The following is an 8,084-nucleotide window of genomic DNA, read 5'->3' as shown; positions in this document are numbered from 1 at the left end:
ATAGGATAGGATAGAGGATAGGATAGGATAGAGGATAGGATAGGATAGAGGATAGTATAGGATAGAGGATAGTATTAGATAGGGGATAAGATAGGATAGAGAATAGTATAGGATAGATGATATTATAGGATAGAGGATAGGATAGGATAGAGGATAGTTCGTATAGAGGATATGATAGGGGATTTGATAGGATAGAGGATAGGATAGGATAGAGGATATGATAGGGTAGAGGATAGGATAGAGAATAGGATAGGATAGAGGATGGGATAGGATAGCGGATAGGATAAAATGGAGTATAGGATAGGATTGAGGATAGGATATGGTTGAGGATAGGTTAGGATAGAGGATAGGATAGAGGATAGGATAGAGGATAGGATAGAGGATAGGATAGAGGGTAGGATAGGATAGAGGATAGGATAGGATAGAGGATAGGATAGGATAGAGGATAGGATAGGATAGAGGATAGTATAGGATAGAGGATAGGATAGGATAGAGAATAGTATAGGATAGATGATATTATAGGATAGAGGATAGGATCGGATAGAGGATAGGATAGGTGATTGGATAGGATAGAGGATAGGAGACGATAGAGGATGGTATAGGATAGAGGATAAGATAGGATAGAAAATAGTATAGGATAGATGATATTATAGGATAGAGGATAGGATAGGATAGAGGATAGGAACGGATAGAGGATAGGATAGGGGATTGGATAGGATAGAGGATAGGATAGGATAGTGGATAGGATACGATAGAACAGACGATAGAGGATAGGATAGAGAATAGTATAGGTTAGATGATAATACAGGATGGAGGATAGGATAGACAATACGATATTATAGAGGATAGGATAGGATAGAGGATTGGATAGGGGATTGGATAGGATAGACGATAGGCGACGATAGAGGATAGTATAGGATAGAGGATAAGATAGAATAGAGAATAGTATACGGTAGAGGATATTATAGGATAGAGGATAGGATAGGATAGAGGATAGGAACGGATAGAGGATAGGATAGGGAATTGGATAGGATAGAGGATTGGATAGGATAGTGGATAGGATACGATAGAACAGACGATAGAGGATAGGATAGAGAATAGTATAGGTTAGATGATAATACAGGATAGAGGATAGGATAGAAGATACGATATTATAGAGGATAGGATAGGATAGAGGATTGGATAGGGGATTGGATAGGATAGACGATAGGCGACGATAGAGGATAGTATAGGATAGAGGATAAGATAGAATAGAGAATAGTATACGGTAGAGGATAGGATAGGATAGAGGATAGGAACGGATAGAGGATAGGATAGGGAATTGGATAGGATAGAGGATATGATAGGGTAGAGCATAGGATAGAGAATAGGATAGGATAGAGGATAGGATAGGATAGAGAATAGTATAGGATAGATGATATTATAGGATGGAGGAATGGATAGGATACAGGATACGATCGGATAGAGGATAAGATAGGATAGAGAATAGTATAGGATAGATGATATTATAGGATAGAGGATAGGATAGGATAGAGGATAGGATAGGATAGAGGATAGGATAGGATAGAGGATAGGATAGGATAGAGGATAGGTACGGATAGAGGATAGGATAGGGGATTGGATAGGATAGAGGATAGGATAGGATAGGGGATAGGATAGGGTAGAGGATAGTATAGAGAATAGTATAGGATAGTGGTTAGGACAGGATAGAGGATAGGATAGGGTAGAGGATAGGATAGAGAATAGGATAGGATAGAGAATAGTATAGGATATATGATATTATAGGATAGAGGATAGGATAGGATAGAGGATAGGATCGGATAGAGGATAGGATAGGTGATTGGATAGGATAGAGGATAGGATAGGATAGAGGATAGGATCGGATAGAGGATAGGATAGGGTAGAGGATAGGCTAGGATAGAGGATAGGATAGGGTAGAGGATAGGATAGGATAGAGGATAGGATAGCGTAGAGTATAGGATACAGAATAGGATAGGATAGAGGATAGGATAGGATAGAGGATAGGATCGGATAGAGGATAGAATAGGATAGAGGATACGATAGAGGATACGATATTATAGAGGATAGTATTGGATAGAGGATAAGATAGGATAGAGAACAGTATAGGATAGATGATATTATAGGATAGAGGATAGGATAGGATAGAGGATAGGATAGAGGATAGGATAGAGGATAGGATAGGATAAAGGATAGGATAGGATAGAGGATAGGATAGGATAGAGGATAGGATAGGATAGAGGATACGATCGGATAGGAGGACAGGATACGATAGAGGATAGGATAGGATAGAGGATAGGTTCGGATAGAGGATAGGATAGGGGATTGGATAGAATAGAGGATCGAATAGGATACAGGATAGGATAGGGTAAAGGATAGGATAGGGTAGAGGATAGGATAGGGTAGACGATAGGATAGGATAGAGGATAGGATAGGATAGAGGATAGGATAGGGTAGAGGATAGGATAGAGAATAGGATAGGATATAGGATAGGATAGGCTAGAGGATACGATCGGATAGAGGATAGGATACGATAAAGGATAGGATCGTATAGAGGAGAGGATAGGTGATTGGATAGGATAGAGGATAGGATAGGATTGAGGATAGGATAGTATAGTGGATAGGATAGGATAGAGGATAGGATAGGATAGAGGGTAGGATAGGATAGAGGATAGGATCGGATAGAGGATATGATAGGATTGAGGATAGGATAGGATAGTGGATAGTATAGGATAGAGGATAGGATAGGATAGAGAATAGTATAGGATAGATGATATTATAGGATAGAGGATAGGATAGGATAGAGGATAGGATCGGATAGAGGATAGGATAGGGTAGAGGATAGGATAGAGAATAGGATAGGATAGTAGATAGGATAGGATAGAACAGACGATAGAGGATAGGATAGAGAATAGGATAGGTTAGATGATAGTATAGGATAGAGGATAGGATAGGATAGATGATAGGATAGGATAGAGGATAGGATAGGATAGAGGATAGGATAGGTTAGATGATAGTATAGGATAGAGGATAGGATCTCATAGAGGATAGGGTAGAGGATAGGATAGAGGATTGGATAGGATAGAGGAAACTATAGGATAGAGGATAGGATAGGATAGAGGATAGGATCGGATAGAGGATAGGATAGGGGATTGGGTAGTATAGAGGATAGGATAGGATAGAGGATAGGATAGGGTAGAGGATAGAACAGGATAGAGAATCGTATAGGATAGAGGATGGGATAGGATAGAGGATAGGATCGGATAGAGGATAGGATAGTGGATTGGATAGGATAGAGGATATTATAGGATAGAGGATAGGATAGGATAGAGGATAGGATATTATAGAGGATAGGATAGGATAGAGGATAGGATAGGATAGCGGATAGGATAAAATGGAGTATAGGATAGGATTGAGGATAGGATATGGTTGAGGATAGGATAGGATAGAGGATAGGATAGAGGATAGGATAGAGGATAGGATAGAGGATTGGATAGGATAGAGGATATTATAGGATAGAGGATAGGATAGGATAGAGGATAGGATAGGATAGAGGGTAGGATAGGATAGAGGATAGGATCGGATAGAGGATAGGATAGGATTGAGGATAGGATAGGATAGTGGATGGTATAGGATAGAGGATAGGATAGGATAGAGAATAGTATAGGATAGATGATATTATAGGATAGAGGATAGGATAGGATAGAGGATAGGTTCGGATAGAGGATAGGATAGGGGATTTGATAGGATAGAGGATAGGATAGGATAGAGGATATGATAGGGTAGAGGATAGGATAGAGAATAGGATAGGATAGAGGATAGGATAGGATAGAGAATAGTATAGGATAGATGATATTATAGGATAGAGGATAGGATAGGGTAGAGGATAGGATCGGATAGAGGATAGGATAGGTGATTGGATAGGATAGAGGATAGGATCGGATAGAGGATAGGATAGGGGATTGGATAGGATAGAGGATAGGATAGGCTAGAGGATAGGATAGGGAAGAGGATAGGATCGGATAGAGGATAGGATAGGGGATTGGGTAGTATAGAGGATAGGATAGGATAGAGGATAGGATAGGGTAGAGGATAGAACAGGATAGAGAATCGTATAGGATAGAGGATGGATAGGATAGAGGATAGGATCGGATAGAGGATAGGATAGGGGATTTGATAGGATAGAGGATAGGATAGGATAGAGGATATGATACGGTAGAGGATAGGATAGAGAATAGGATAGGATAGAGGATGGGATAGGATAGATAATAGGATAGGATAGATGATATTATAGGATAGAGGATAGGATAGGATAGAGGATAGGATCGGATAGAGGATAGGATAGGATAGAGGATATTATAGGATAGAGGATAGGATAGGATAGAGGATAGGATAGGATAGAGGGTAGGATAGGATAGAGGATAGGATCGGATAGAGGATAGGATAGGATTGAGGATAGGATAGGATAGTGGATAGTATAGGATAGAGGATAGGATAGGATAGAGAATAGTATAGGATAGATGATATTATAGGATAGAGGATAGGATAGGATAGAGGATAGGATCGGATAGAGGATAGGATAGGGTAGAGGATAGGATAGAGAATAGGATAGGATAGTAGATAGGATAGGATAGAACAGACGATAGAGGATAGGATAGAGAATAGGATAGGTTAGATGATAGTATAGTATAGAGGATAGGATAGGATAGAGGATAGGATAGGATAGAGGATAGGATAGGATAGAGGATAGGATAGGATAGAGGATAGTATAGGATAGAGGATAGGATAGGATAGAGAATAGTATAGGATAGATGATATTATAGGATAGAGGATGGGATAGGATAGAGGATAGGATCGGATAGAGGATATGATAGGTGATTGGATAGGATAGAGGATAGGAGACGATAGAGGATGGTATAGTATAGATAGGATAGTATAGAACAGACAATAGAGGATAGGATAGAGAATAGAATAGGTTAGATGATAGTATAGGATAGAGGATAGGATAGAGGATACGATATTATACAGGATAGGATAGGATAGAGGATTGGATTGGGGATTGGATAGGATAGAAGATAGGAGACGATAGAGGATAGTATAGGATAGAGGATAAGATAGGATAGAGAATAGTATAGGATAGATGATATTATAGGATAGAGGATAGGTAGGATAGAGGATAGGATAGGATAGAGGATAGGATAGGATAGAGGATAGGAACGGATAGAGGATAGGATAGGGGATTGGATAGGATAGAGGATAGGATAGGATAGGGGATAGGATAGTATAGAGAATAGTATAGGATAGTGGTTAGGACAGGATAGAGGATAGGATAGGGTAGAGGATAGGATAGAGAATAGGATAGGATAGAGGATAGGATAGGATAGAGGATAGGATCGGAAAGAGGATAGGATAGGGGATTGGATAGGATAGAACAGACGATAGATGATAGGATAGAGAATAGAATAGGTTAGATGATAGTATAGGGTAGAGGATAGGATAGAGGATACGATATTATAGAGGATAGGATAGGATAGAGGATTGGATTGGGGATTGGATAGGATAGAAGATAGGAGACGATAGAGGATAGCATAGGATAGGGGATAAGATAGGATAGAGAATAGTATAGGATAGATGATATTATAGGATAGAGGATAGGATAGGATAGAGGATAGGTTCGGATAGAGGATAGGATAGGGGATTTGATAGGATAGAGGATAGGATAGGATAGAGGATATGATAGGGTAGAGGATAGGATAGAGAATAGGATAGGATAGAGGATAGGATAGGATAGAGAATAGTATAGGATAGATGATATTATAGGATAGAGGATAGGATAGGGTAGAGGATAGGATCGGATAGAGGATAGGATAGGTGATTGGATAGGATAGAGGATAGGATCGGATAGAGGATAGGATAGGGGATTGGATAGGATAGAGGATAGGATAGGCTAGAGGATAGGATAGGGAAGAGGATAGGATCGGATAGAGGATAGGATAGGGGATTGGGTAGTATAGAGGATAGGATAGGATAGAGGATAGGATAGGGTAGAGGATAGAACAGGATAGAGAATCGTATAGGATAGAGGATGGATAGGATAGAGGATAGGATCGGATAGAGGATAGGATAGGGGATTTGATAGGATAGAGGATAGCATAGGATAGAGGATATTATACGGTAGAGGATAGGATAGAGAATAGGATAGGATAGAGGATGGGATAGGATAGATAATAGGATAGGATAGATGATATTATAGGATAGAGGATAGGATAGGATAGAGGATAGGATCGGATAGAGGATAGGATAGGATAGAGGATATTATAGGATAGAGGATAGGATAGGATAGAGGATAGGATAGGATAGAGGGTAGGATAGGATAGAGGATAGGATCGGATAGAGGATAGGATAGGATTGAGGATAGGATAGGATAGTGGATAGTATAGGATAGAGGATAGGATAGGATAGAGAATAGTATAGGATGGATGATATTATAGGATAGAGGATAGGATAGGATAGAGGATAGGATCGGATAGAGGATAGGATAGGGTAGAGGATAGGATAGGATAGAGGATAGGATAGGATAGAGGATAGTATAGGATAGAGGATAGGATAGGATAGAGAATAGTATAGGATAGATGATATTATAGGATAGAGGATGGGATAGGATAGAGGATAGGATCGGATAGAGGATATGATAGGTGATTGGATAGGATAGAGGATAGGAGACGATAGAGGATGGTATAGTATAGATAGGATAGTATAGAACAGACAATAGAGGATAGGATAGAGAATAGAATAGGTTAGATGATAGTATAGGATAGAGGATAGGATAGAGGATACGATATTATACAGGATAGGATAGGATAGAGGATTGGATTGGGGATTGGATAGGATAGAAGATAGGAGACGATAGAGGATAGTATAGGATAGAGGATAAGATAGGACAGAGAATAGTATAGGATAGATGATATTATAGGATAGAGGATAGGTAGGATAGAGGATAGGGTAGGATAGAGGATAGGATAGGATAGAGGATAGGAACGGATAGAGGATAGGATAGGGGATTGGATAGGATAGAGGATAGCATAGGATAGGGGATAGGATAGTATAGAGAATAGTATAGGATAGTGGTTAGGACAGGATAGAGGATAGGATAGGGTAGAGGATAGGATAGAGAATAGGATAGGATAGAGGATAGGATAGGATAGAGGATAGGATCGGAAAGAGGATAGGATAGGGGATTGGATAGGATAGAACAGACGATAGATGATAGGATAGAGAATAGGGTAGGCTAGATGATAGTATAGGATAGAGGATAGGATAGGATAGAGGATAGGATAGGATAGGATAGAGGATAGGATAGGATAGAGGATAGGATAGGATAGAGGATAGTATAGGATAGAGGATAGTATTAGATAGGGGATAAGATAGGATAGAGAATAGTATAGGATAGATGATATTATAGGATAGAGGATAGGATAGGATAGAGGATAGTTCGTATAGAGGATATGATAGGGGATTTGATAGGATAGAGGATAGGATAGGATAGAGGATATGATAGGGTAGAGGATAGGATAGAGAATAGGATAGGATAGAGGATGGGATAGGATAGCGGATAGGATAAAATGGAGTATAGGATAGGATTGAGGATAGGATATGGATGAGGATAGGATAGGATAGAGGATAGGATAGAGGATAGGATAGAGGATAGGATAGAGGATAGGATAGGATAGAGGATAGGATAGGATAGAGGATAGGATAGGATAGAGGATAGTATAGGATAGAGGATAGGATAGGATAGAGAATAGTATAGGATAGATGATATTATAGGATAGAGGATAGGATCGGATAGAGGATAGGATAGGTGATTGGATAGGATAGAGGATAGGAGACGATAGAGGATGGTATAGGATAGAGGATAAGATAGGATAGAAAATAGTATAGGATAGATGATATTATAGGATAGAGGATAGGATAGGATAGAGGATAGGAACGGATAGAGGATAGGATAGGGGATTGGATAGGATAGAGGATAGGATAGGATAGTGGATAGGATACGATAGAACAGA

Source organism: Halictus rubicundus, unplaced genomic scaffold, assembly GCF_050948215.1.
Source record: "Halictus rubicundus isolate RS-2024b unplaced genomic scaffold, iyHalRubi1_principal scaffold0146, whole genome shotgun sequence".
Lineage (NCBI taxonomy): Eukaryota > Metazoa > Arthropoda > Insecta > Hymenoptera > Halictidae > Halictus > Halictus rubicundus.
This window is presented reverse-complemented; position numbering follows the sequence as displayed.